The following is a 13,501-nucleotide window of genomic DNA, read 5'->3' on the forward strand; positions in this document are numbered from 1 at the left end:
CAATGCCATTTTGTCACAAGTATAGATCCATTTTACCACCACCCCAATCACTGCTCTGCACCACAAAGGTGTCCCTGTGCCCCACCTTCCTAGTCACTCCCACGCCCCTCCTCCTCTCATACGATCCCAGCCCTGGCAACCACAGAACTGTGTTCTACCTCTACAGGTTTGTCATTTTGAGAATGTTCTATAAATAGAACTGTTCAGTAAGTGGCTTGCTTCACTCTGCATAATGCCCTTGAGATCCATCCAAGGATGTTGCAGGTATCAAGAGTCTGTTCCTTTTTATTGCTGAGTAGTATCCCCGTGTCCCATGTCCTTTTAACCAAATGCAGGCATGTGTCAGGAAGTATGGCAGTAAGACAGCTTGGCTCTGACAGCTGGTTCTCTGCTTGTAGCTCCCAGAAAACAGTGATGTCTCTTGAGAGCCGGATATGACTTTCTCATCCTGCAGCGTTGAGGGGAGACTGTGTTGTGATGTTAGTCCAACACTTGGGTGTTAGTCATGGATCATAGGAGACCACTGCTCTCACATGGCCTAAATGGTCCTTCAGCTTCTACCATTGATGGACCTCTCCATACATCTCACTGATGGTGTAGGGAAGCACTTTTCAGGCTCACTCTACATGCACGTCATTGGGGATCTCGTTGAAATGCAGGTTCTGATTAAGTAGGGCTGGGTCAGGCTTGAGATTCAGCATTTCCAATAAGCCTCTAGGTGATGCTCGTGCTGCCATTCGGGGGGCGGGGGGCATCGCTTGAATAGCAAAGGTGTCAAGTATGGAGGTCAGAGATTCATCTCCAACCCTTTCTGCTGCCAGACTAACCCTTGGCTTCTGTCCTGTCACCCACCTCTCTGGAATCTCAACCTTGTGGGTTATTATGAGCCTTTCCTTCTGTCCCAGACCATGAAGACATTTTAGCCATACATCTGGGGAACTCATTTGAAATTACATTTTCCTAGGTAGAGGGTTCAAAGAGTTTTAATTGAGCCCAAGGAATTATTCACCCACAACCCCATTCTACCTTCACTTTTCCTGGTCTGCTTTTAGTCCAAATCAAATGTATTTATGTGCCGGGTGTTTACTGATGGCCTAGCACGCATGTGGGACCTGCCTCTCTGCTGTGGCATGAAACACCCATCCTTTCTCACTTTGGTTTTCCGTTTTCCTTCAGTATTGGTGGAGGAGGAAAGAAGAAAACTCTTGTTTATTTTAAGACTGTTTCATGAGACTTCTTTCTGGGCTCACAGAGCCCTCCTGAGAGCGGCAAGGACACCAAGGAGGACCGAGAAGGGAATGATCAAAGACAGCTGTCCCTCCCATCTTCACTAAAATTACTTTGATAGTGGAGGATGATGAGGGAAGCGTCTGGTCCAAAATGGCTGCTGGGTGACCTTGAGACTTGTCAGCCAGTTGCTGTGGGGAATGAGTGGGTGGGAAGAAGAAAGAGCGGCAGATTTTATCCATAATTACTCTCTACTTTCTTTCCTTGTCAAGCAAATGACTGAATTTTCAGCACTTCAAAGGAATCACTCTCATATATTAAATATTGTGGTTGTGGGGGGTGCTCAGAGATTGTTTTCTGTTGAACCAGTAATAAGAAAGCACAAAGTCTTTTTTTTTCTAGAAGTTCCTTAGACCAGGGGATGAATCTCTACCCCTGCTATGTGAGAGTTTCAGTGAGTTTAATGAAAATCAGCAATATGATATAGTTGCTTAGAAGAGCTCATTTAGCTGTAGGCTACATTAATAGAAGCATAATCGCTAGAGTGAGGAGGTGATGATGATCCTCTCTGCACTGAGGAGATCCCTCCTGGAGTCGTGCATTCGGTTCAGGGTCTGCACAAGTCAGGGTTCCTAGAACAAGCAACTCTGCCTAATTTAAGAAGAAAGGGGATTTATTCAGATATTAGACAATTCAGACACTTGATGATGGGCTAGAGAAACCATTTGAAAGGCAGAGCTTCTAGGGATCACTTACAAACCATGACACAGGAAAGGCCTGATGAAGTCCTTGCTGCCACTTCTGCCACCAAATACTATGAAGGCAGAAGTCAGTAACAGCAGCTCCATGGTGATGGAGAACTTGATTTCCGTGACGACTTCGGTCACAAGCACCAATACCACTCCCGCCTCAGGACTTAACCTGCAAATCCAGCAAAAAGTTCAGCGCCTCTGCCTCCACTTAAACCACAAAACGGAAGCTCCCATGCCCTGGTGGCGTCCCCTTCGGAATCAGACTTTCATTCCAGCACAGCCGACTGGCAGAACCTTGATCACATGACTATGCTTAGCTGGGGTGGGGAGGGGGGGCCGGGAGTTGCAGTTCTCGCTGCTGCCTTCAGGGGACAGGACGGATCCCAGGGGATTTCTATGGAGAAAGATGATGGGTGGCCATGAACATGACAGATGTCCCCTGTACTTAATGAAGGTCACAGACTTATCAGAGGAAAGTAACCTGACAGTGAAAGAGTGGCTGAAAGAACTGGGATGTTTGGCCCGTAGAAAGGAAGACTTGGGTATGAATAAGAACTTTTAAAAGTCAGAGCAAAGCATTCCAAAGATGGAATGAGCTGACACAGGGGCAGTGAGTTTCCCATCACAGGAAGCATTCAAGAAAATGCTAGTCAACCACTTGACAGAGATTCAAGCAAAATATGGGGGGTAGAATTTAAAGGTCCCTTACGACTCAGCGATATTGTCATTATCGGTTCTCTCCTTCTGATATTAATCATCTATCTGGCCTCAGAAAACCGATCCATCTTGATATATCTTTTATAGAATTTGTAATGACTTCCCTGCCTTCATTTTTTTGTCAGTGCTGGATTTTATTAAAGCCTGCCACCCCATTTATCCTCATCATGTTAGTGAGGCAGCAGATCAATTCATTACTCTTACTTATCTAATACAGAAGGAAGAGAAATGGTCTACAAAACCTCACCAGCTGGGAAGAGAAAAAGTAGCTAGCAGCAATTCAGTTACTGAAAAATGGGACTTCTTTTTATAAAGGGGGAAAAAATGGATTTCAGTAAAGCAATCAAGTTAGGGAAGGGCCATTTCTGAGAGTAGAATGAAATCCAGGTCTGGGAAATTGCACGTGTCAACACCGCATCAGTTCTGCATTTTTAAACCAGATTCAACAGAGAAAAACCAGGAGTCGTGCATCAGTTTGGCCACGGGTGCCTGCCAGCCTCGGTCTTCCCTCCTACGTAATGGGGATGTCACTGCATTGACACAGCAGGTGAGGGAGAGGCCCGATTGAAGCGATGGCGGGAGGTAAGGCTCTGTCAAAACGCAGCACACCTTGTCCCCCAAGCAGGGGGGAAGCAAGAGGGAAGCTGGCTGAATGGCTCACTCCACCTCATTCTCCCGAGGCCAGCAGTGGCTCTGTCAGCATCCTGCCCAGGGCCGCCTACCAGCTCCCCTCCTACTACACTGTTGAGTTCCAGGAGTCACCCACCGGGGTCCAGTTTAATTCATGACACTCCCTTGACAGCCTCACTCCCTGGAGCCCCCGGGGGACCCCAGGCTTGTGTTCATCTCCTGCTCGGAACTCTCAGGTACAGAATCTTACTAGGTGCCTGTCAACTGGTTGTCACATTTCATCCCAGAGGTGATAGAAACAATGCTCAAGTACCATGCCTCTGTGTGCTGCTTCGAAGATGCTTCCATGTGGCTGAAATGTCACTTCCAGGGCACAGGAGAGTGGTGCATTTCTCATCCTTCTATATCTCATGTCCCTCTCTTACACCTTTGAGTGCAGAAATTGGCCTGGAAGGACAGGGTCGGTCTTAGAGAATGCTCTCCCGACAGACGAAGGACTGCCACAGCTCAATCCTGTGGTGTGCGAGACACACCTGCAATGTATAGACATATGAAAACAAGTAAAATCCAATACGGCTCTGACTCAACACAGTGAGATCTAATGTTTATTGAGCTTTTATCATGCGGCAGACACTTTCCCGAGTGCTTCATGAGCATTATCTCCATCCTCACGATGACTCCTACCGGATGGGGATTTGTATTCCCATTTTACATTACAGATAGGGAAACTGAGGTGCAGACAACAAGGCTAAAAGTGCGTGCGGCACCAGAATGTTGGTGCAGACTGTGTTGGTCTGACTTCTAAGCAAGCTCTAAGTCTTCGCCATGCTCTTTGTTTAAAATGCCTCCTTTCAGGGCTCCTGGCTGGCTCAGTCGGTGGAGCATGCAACTCTTGATTTCGGGGCTGCGGGCTCAAGCCCCATTGTTGGGTGTAGAGATTACTTAAAAATAAAATCTTTTTTTTTAAGATTATTTATTTGACAGAGAGAGAGAGCACACAAGCAGTGGGAGGGGCAGAGGGTGAGGGAGAAGCAGGCTCCTGGCTGAGCAGGGAGCCCGATGCAGGGCTCGATCCCAGGACCCTGGGATCATGACCTGAGCCGAAGGCAGATGCTTAATGACTGAGCACCCAGGTGCCCCTAAAAATAAAATCTTAAAAAATAAAAAGAATTTAAAAATTAAAAAAAAATAAAAGAAAATGTCTCCTTTCAAGGGAGATGGGAGAATGAGATCCTTCTCTCCTCTCTGCTGCTTTAAAAAAATGACCATTCAGATAGCCATTCAGAAGAGGAAGAAAAAGCCTTCTGAGGTCAGGCAAAGGTTAATCACGTGTATCGGTGGTGAACTGTTATGCCAAGCTCAGCTTCTTCCGGATGCAGTTTTTTGTGTGTGAGTTTTGTTTGGTTGAGACAGGAGTGTTGAGTGGTGTAAAGGTTCAGTTCAGATGGACCAATACTCAGTGGGTATTGACCATCACTGGGGACAGAGGCAAGGAAGCTGGCTGAAGTCCCTCAAGGTGCTCCTGACACACAGACACAGTCTGGGGACAGAGTTGCTGCCAAGCTAACTCCTGGTGTGAAGGGACCCCCCCCCCATACCTCTTGTGCAGATGGGCCCAAGGTCACACTGATAGTCGAGGTCACGCTCAACAAGGCCATGGGGCGACAGGAGACATAGTTGGCCCGTTATGCCTCTGAGCCTACGCCTTTCCCATCTCAGATTTTTGGCTCTTATTGGGCCAAAGTCCCACCCACCTGGGTCCTCAGCCATGCTGATATGTAGAGAAAGCACCTGGGAGAAGTTCTCTAATGGCTGATTTCACCCCCAAACAGTGACACGGTGATGGGCATCGCTGACCCAGGGGCGCATACTTAAGAGGCCCCTCCTGGCCTCCAAGACTTGTGCTCTGTCACTCGGGGGCTGGAGGGAGCCGGGTGTGGTTTATTTCTCTTTCTGGGCCCAGGGAACAATCTGAATTTGGGAGGTTTGGGTCTTAGTCCCTTGTTAGAGCCGAGAAAGACTTCAAAGACTCAACTGCTTCGCAGAGCTTCGTAAAAGAGGAAAGGCCCCTGGTGCATGTGAACTAAGACCTCCTTCATTCCCTTCCGAGGGGGAAGACAGTGAACCCCGGGCCCCGTGCCTGCCCCGCATCGACCTGGCCGCTTCTTTTGGCCCCCATGCAGAGGACGAGAGGTTCCTTTGCTTTCTGCTGCTACAGGCACCAGAAAAACAAATTTTGCTTTTAGTTGCAACCTCTCAGAAGCATCAAAATATAAGCCGCCGGAAACTCCTCAAGCTTACCTGGGCATTCTAGTCTTTTCATGGTTATTGGGTTTTGTTTTGTTTTTTAGGATTGATTGATTGATGGACTGATTTTAGAGAGAGAGCCTGTAGGGAGTGGTGGGAGAGGGAGAGGGAGAATCTCAAGCAGACTCCCTTCTGAGCACAGAGCCCAATGCAGGGCTCGATCTTACCACCCTGAGATCATGACCTGAGCCCAAACCAAGAATCAGGCGCTTAACCGACCGCACCACCCAGGCTCCCCGGGGGTTGTTTTTGTTTGTTTGTTTGTTTGTTTGTTTTAATGGGCCAGTTTGACTGGCAACCCAGTTCTGTCTGCTCCCATTTCAGACAGTATACACAGCATCTTCACCTTCAAAACCTCTGTACTCCGGGGAGCAGAGCCCAGGGGCGAACTGAGAAAGCCCAGGACATGCATGGGTTTTGTTGTCTCATTTTGTGCTGGTAAAACCAGGAGACAGATGACTCCTAGGTCTGCGCTTGTCAAGGTAGCCGGAAGTCGGGACACTGAACAACATACGGTGTGGCCGTGGGCGCAAGCTGAGCTGGAAGGAGGGTAGTCTGAGGGGCTTTCAGGAATGCCAGCCTCAAGGAAGGGCCTCGTTTCGGGTTTGTGGTGTCCGTCATCCCGGGCTTGTGTTAAAGCAGAGTGGCAGACGGTAGGTAGGATGGACCGGAACCGAGGAGTTTTCTGGTTGGGTAAAGTCCTTTAATTGTCCTCCGAGGAGGTTACAGGTCAGCTGCCTCTCCTTCTGGGGCCTCTTCCGTTTCAAAGGAGAGAAAGAGCACAGCAGAGAGTGGGACCCCAGCCCCGGGACCAGCGCACCAGCCCCACACCGCCTTCGTCCCCACTGTTGTTGGCACCCCAGACAAGTCCGACGCTTCCTTGGCTCCCCCGTCATTTCTCCACTGCTTGAGGTTGGTAGCGTTTCCTAAAAGAAGTGCTCCGTTCCCTTGCTTCTTGAAGTGCGGCCCACAGACAGTCACATCGAGCTCATGGGGAGTTTGTTGGGAATGCCGAATCTGACCCCTTACCCCTGACTTAATGCCCTGGAATCTGCATTTTCCCCTGAGCACCTGGAGTCTGAGAAGGGCAGGCTGCTGTGACTGCATCAGGCCCTTCTGTCTCTCTAAGGACACTGCAGACGTGCCTGAAAAGGTGATCTGCAGATGGTGAGGACTTGGGGAGCAGACCAGGGTGGGGTGCAGGAGAAGACCCTTAGGGTGTTTGATTCACTGTGCTGTAATGAGTCATTTTTAAGACCGCCATGCTCTCTGAGAGTCTTGGAGAGTCAACTGTGCATCCTTCTCCCGCCAATGGTTTCTCCCCTGACTGGAGGTGGGAGATGCTTTTCCCCGCCCGCTATCAATGTCTGGTAAATTACCTTACCTGCTTCTTTCCTGATGTCTCTCGCCAGGGGGGACATTGTGTCAAAAGCCTTAGAACACTATGTATGCAATCCCCCTTTCCAGCCACCTGTTTCTGCTGACAACTTTAGGAATTAGCTTCTTTAACAAGCATTAGATAAAAATCATCCCACTACGGGGAAAAATGACACAGAAAATTAAGGGCTGTTTATAAAACCGCATACACATGCATGAGGTTTGCCAAAAACAGCTTGTGTCCCAAGTGGGGCAGACAGGCCACTATGGGCAGGAATGGAGAAGACGATTGAAGGAAAGAATTGTGAAGGCTTGAAAGAGGATGTGTGAGCTCGGGGACCCTGTGGCAGTCTGAATCGGCTTCCTTAGAAATGCTCATGAGAGCATGAGCGTTATAACAAGAAACTGTGATTTTTACAGAGTGCCCCAAACTCCTAGGATTCCAGCCCTTCAGGTTCTGTCTCTGTATCCCTATTGATGAAACATGACTTTTTCATCCCAGGGAGACCAAGGCTTTGCCTCTAATGCAGCATAGAGGAGAATGAATTAGTTATCTAGATAATTCAAGGACAACTTCCCACTTCAGCCACCTCTGTGCACAAATCATCATCATGTCCTTCACCAAAAAACTCTGGCCAGGGGCACTAACCCCATGATTGGGACTTGGTTTAGCAAACCACCTGCCTTGTGACACTATGCCCCCTCGGGAGCATTTGGCAATGTCTGGAGGCATTTGTCGTTGTCCCAACTGAGGGAGAGAGATGCTCCTGGCATCTAGTGGGCAGAGGCCAGGATGCTGCTAACCAACCCACAAGGCACAGGACAGGCTCCAACGCAGAATTATCCAGCCCCAATGTCAGTAGTGCCGAAGTGGAAAAGCTCTGTTCCAGGGAGGTGAGTTTGGGTCTCCACTCACCGAGCAGCATGGTGGTATGGAAGGAATTTCTTCCCCATAGGTTCCTGAATCACAGGAAAATCAACAGAAACAGTCTCTAGCGATGAGCTCAGATTCTCCACCCCCCCCAAAAAAGAGCCATGGTCGACCACATTCAGCCGGGTGATCATGGGCTTTCTCAGACAGCTGAGCACGCTCATTTATATTTCATCTTCCAGGGCATCTCTGGGGTTTAATGTTTCGCAGTCCTGCTACTTTGGCATAGATCGGGGCCTCTGGGAAGCCAAGAGAAACCCAGGTCACATCTGTTTTGGAAGCTCCAGGTATAAAAAAATGAAGAAAGGCAAAAATAAGTTGATAAAAATTTCAATTCATTTTAAATATTTGCAATTAAGAAAGTAATACTTCTACCCCCAAAGAATGGAGTCAGTATACCTATGCCAGTCACAATATAATTGCAATTATCTATACATTTCATATATTCACTCATAGTGTCCTATAGGCAGGGTCGTCCTGTAATGGGGTCTAACCCTGAGAGTGCACAGTGAAAGTTGTCCTTTCTTGAGTCCTGCCAATATGTCTCTGTGACCATGAATAGGCCTTACTTGGAAAAATATTAAAGATCTAAATGTACAGCTATTTGAGGCTATGTCATAAGGAGTAGCAAAGGTCCAAAGGCAAAAAATAGTAGTTAAAACATACAAATACTTATTGGATGTCCCGGGTAGTAATCTGAGGGTGTGTGTGTACGTATTTATGTACATACACACACACACATATAATCTCAAACCTTTGTTGTTGTTAATCCCATCTGAAAGACAGGAAAACCAAAATAGAGAGAAATGAAGTTATGACCAAGGTCACATTCCTTATCAGTAGGTCTGTGAATAGAATCAGGTATGTAAGTAAAACTGAGGGAGTTTGACTCCAGAAACCACATCTGCAACTCTCAAAGAGAGAGGTGCAGGTTTAAGAAGATGTGTGGCACCATAAAAGCGCTTTAGAAAGCACCTAGAGGAGGTACAGTGCAATGTCATCCGGACAGGTGTTGGAGTCACATGGATCTGAATTCAAATCCTGGTTTGGACCCTTTGCTGTGAGGTCTTGGGCTCCTTCCTTAGTCTAAAGCCACTTTCCTCAGCTGTAATTGGGCCTGGTGGCCCCCACATGTCCAGTGAGGCTGTATTAGGGTCCGAGGATTAACCCAGGAAAATGAAGGGCACACAGCATTGTGATGATAAAACTGAAGCTCAGAGAGAGCAAGAGTGTTGCCCAAGGCCACACAGCAAAGCACCGACAGGTCTCTGAATACCTGGTCCAGTGTTCCTTACACATTGGCTGCTGTAAGCCATTTCATCTATCTGGCCCCCTCCATCCCCTAACAGTGTCTTTCTCAAATTGCCCATTTCAGAGCTCCAGATAGGCTTCTCTCACCTGCAGGGCTATGCTGCCATACTTGGTGGGCTGTGCCGAACTGGGTGAAGTGGGAATAAGCAATCATAGAAGCTCCACGGTTCAAAAAAAAAGTGGGGGAAAAGGTTTAAATTCCAAGCATAATCCCGGAGTGTCCACTAGGTGGAGCCACACTTCTGCATTCCCGGAGTCGCAAAGTTTTTCTAGATTAGAGCGTGAATTTGGCTTGTGAGGGACTGAGAAGGTTCACTCATTCATTCACTCACTCATTCATTCAATAAATATTTACTAAACACCTACTCTATGCACGGCTCGATGGTACAACAGTAAACACTGTGGTTATTTATTTTTTATTTTTTTAAATTTAAGTTCAAGTTCGTTAACATATAGTGTAGGATTGGTTTCAGGAGAACACTGTAATTAGAATCTGACAACTTCTCTGCTTCTGTGATGAACCTCACAGCCAGGCAAGAACTTTATCCTTCCACTCACTCCATCCTCAGCATGGGGCTGGATTTCTTCCCAAAATATTTATTTGGCATGTATTTCCCAGCAAGCTCAGAGAACACTGAGAGGGATCAGACACAGTCTAGTGGAGGAGACAAACATGTGACCAGTGCGGCCAGCCTGCCCTGGGCAGTGACTGCTACATGCTACTGGCTGGTGGAGCCCAGAACTCCTCTTCAGGATCCTTTAAAATAAAGCCAAGTCTTTTGTCCTTTGACGTCCTGAAAGGGGAGATCAAAACCTTCGTCCCACCCATACTTTCTCTGCTTCTTGTCAACGATTGGCTCTGACTTGCTGTCCCCCCAGAAATCTCTGTTGGTGCCACTGAGGGGGGCTTGAAATGGCAAGAGTGAGGTTGATTATTTTTAAGACTTATTTATTTATTTGAGAGAGAAAGAAAGAGAGAGAGCCGGGGGAAGGGCAGAGGAAGAGGGAGAGAGAGAATCTCAAGCCGACTCCACACTGAGCGAGGAGCCCAACGTGGGGCTCGATCCCACAACCCTGAGATCATGATCTCAGCTGAAACCAAGAGTCGAATGCTCAACCGACTGAGCCACCCAGGCACCCCAAGATGGATTTCATTACAGGTGGATTAGGTGAAAGCGTTTACTCTTCCCTGGGCACATATTTCTGCCTCCCCTTCCAAGAGAGGCTCTGTGGGTGTTGATGGAACCTCATGAACTGATGTCAGGAGGCCCAGGCTCTGAGCCTAACATGATGTGTGGTCGTGGATCAGTCGCATTCTCTTTCTGGCCTCAGTCTTCTTGTCTGTGGTAGACTACACATGGCCACAAATTCTTTACAGACCTTCCCAGCAGGAGATGGTGTCTTTCCCCCACTTTCCTGGATCCCAGAGCCAGCCACCCTCCAATCCACATCACATCATCTCCCCTAGATTAGCCTTAAGGATCCTGCCAGTGGTTCTCCGGCCATCACTCTGCCCCGACATGCATTTCACACAGAAGATCAAATGACATGAAAACAAGTTAGATCACATCATTTGTCAGCTGCACACCCCCTAACCACAGCCGTCCTCCCTTCCACGAACTTCAAGACTGGGCACCATCTGGCTCCCTGCCCACTTCTCTGCCTGTCTCCCCCCTTGTTCACAGTGTGCCAGCCTCATGTCTGGGACTGTGACCCCAGGGCCACACAGCTGGCCATCTAGAGAGAGCCTGGAGCTGAAAACCAAGGAAGAACTTGAGCTGGAAAATGTATGGGATTGAAGTTTCACTTTAAGATAAACATTCCTCTACCCAGAAGCTAAAGGAGACCAGAAAACCACTCCTTGAACCTGGGGGGAAAGTTTTTCTAAGAGGAGGAGATGGTGGTGGCATGAAGGAGGGTGGGCTTGCAGAAACGCGGTTTCTGATGGAAGCTAAGGGGTCAGAAACCTCAGCTGTTGTCCCGCAGCTAGACAGTGAGCAGATGAGTGAGTCCCCAGTCAGGTTCCTGCAAACACATTTGATTAATCTTATTTGGTTTTCCCTTGACTTATGGCTCTGACCCTCCATTAGAGTAGAAGCTCCTGGGACATATTCACCTCCGTGGCTCCCTGTCCCCCCAGCGGAACTCTGCACAAAGGTGGCAGGGAAAACGTTTGCTGAGTGTTGTGAGCAACAGTCCTTTCTTGCCAGTCATGCCTGGTAGCAGCACCCCAATTTTCTTCTAGGGCACTTTCCCTTCCCTGCTCTCACCCATGTGCTCCACATAAGGGCTCACTCCCTCCCTGGCTCCAGAGCTGGGCACATGGCTCAGGCCCAGCCAAGCAAAACATTCCTTTCTCCCGACCACACTTCTGGTTCAGGAATGGGCAAGTGACCATTCCAGGACTGAGGAGACAAAGGAGACAGAAGAAGGGATAAAGGCAAGTGCTCTTCTGCTAAGGCTGCAAGAAGCAAGGATGCTGTACACTTGAAGCTGCTGAAGGCCCAGAATTAGTCAACATAGTCGAAGCCAGAGACAGGTTGGGAGAGGTCAGATCCTGGTGACATGCTTTAAGCCCCTGAATCCAGCTGAGTCAGAAGCCATTCGTGTCACTGGACTCTTGAATCATCTGAGCAGATAATTTCCATTTCTTGTCTAAGGTAATAAGAGTACCTGTCACTTGCAACCAAAAGAGTCCTGACAGATGAATGAATGAATGAATGAATGAACCAGAAAACATTGGCATAGAGGAAAGGATTTCTGTGCTAGGAGCCAAAACAGTGTCTTGCCATTTACTATGTGACACTGGGCAAGTTGCCTGATGTCTCTGGACTTCAATTTAGAACTCTGATATCATTCATTTATTCGACATTTATGGGCATTAATCGTGCCAGACACCATGCTAGGTGTTGGCTCTTCTATGTAACAAAACCCTCATGGTTCCTGTTCTCATGAAAATGGAAATGAAGTTCACTCTTAGAAAAACAAAGTGACATTTCTGCAAACCTGATTTTGTCACTGGGAGATGTGTTTGTGGTACAAGTCTCTAGCACTTGTTATTCCTTCCACTCTTCATCAGCAACTTTTGGGGTTAGATGGAGGAGGGGTGGGAAACCGAGCCTCGTATGATCAGAGAGGAGGGTACCCAGACATCACTTCCTTCCCGAAGCTCATGGCCAATCAGAACTAATGTTTATGAGCCTAATTATACACAGCACTGAGCTAGAGGGTGTAATGAGAGCCTGGCTTGGGCCCGGGTCCTATCCTTTGGGACCTTTAGCTCTAAGAATAGCCAATGTGCAAACAAGTACATTTTTTCTGGCCTCTGGCAAGGAGACTTTTCTGAGTCAAATATGCTCATCAGTGTTCCCAAGAACCAGGCTTAGAAATGGAGCTACTTAAGCTCAATCGCTGTCAATCTTGTTATAAAGAATTAATAATGCCAACTGAAGTTGGATTTTTATTTTTAAAGGGAATTCACAACTTGGGTTGAAATGGCAAAATGTGCGACATAAATAAGCCCAGTATCCAAGTGGTAGCTTAGCAGGCCCCAAATAACCAGAGTTCTATCCCACCTTCTAGGATTTCACTTGCTCATTCATTTAATCAATAGTTATCGGGGCGCCTGGGTGGCTCAGTCAGTTATGCGTCTGCCTTCAGCTTAGGTCGTGATCCCGGGGTCCTGGGATCGAGCCCCACATCGGGCTCCCTGCTCAGTGGGGAGTCTGCATCTCCCTCTCCCTCTGCCCCTCCCCCTGCTTGTGCTCTCTCTCCCTCTCTCTCTCTGTGTCAAATAAATAAATAAAAGCTTTAAAAACAACAGTTCTCAAGTGCCTACTCTGCACCAGGCACCATCATGGAAGAGCAGCTGTCTCCTAAGAGGGCAGCCCACGGAGCGGACAGATCCAGAGGCAAACATTCAAACAAAAGCCCATTCCTTGTATTCCTGTGTGCACACCTGACTGAGCCCAGCCAAGCGTTAATAAGTCAACCTCTACCAATAAATCATTTCATGTGCCCTATTCTAAATATAGCACAGGTTCTTGCCTGTTCCAGTTATATTGCTGCATTTAAAAAATGACCTCAAAACTTAGTGGTTTGGTACTTAATGCCACTGTTTGTACATTTAAAAATGGTTTAGGGGCACCCGGGTGGCCCAGTCGGTTAAACGTCTACCTTCAGCTCAGGTCATGACCGCAGGGTCCTGGGATCGAGTCCCACATTGGGCTCCCTGCTCACTGAGGAGCCT

This window comes from Eumetopias jubatus, unplaced genomic scaffold (assembly GCF_037043125.1).
Source record: "Eumetopias jubatus isolate StellerSeaLion01/CBP00866 unplaced genomic scaffold, mEumJub1_p1.0 scaffold_8, whole genome shotgun sequence".
NCBI classification, from domain to species: domain Eukaryota; kingdom Metazoa; phylum Chordata; class Mammalia; order Carnivora; family Otariidae; genus Eumetopias; species Eumetopias jubatus.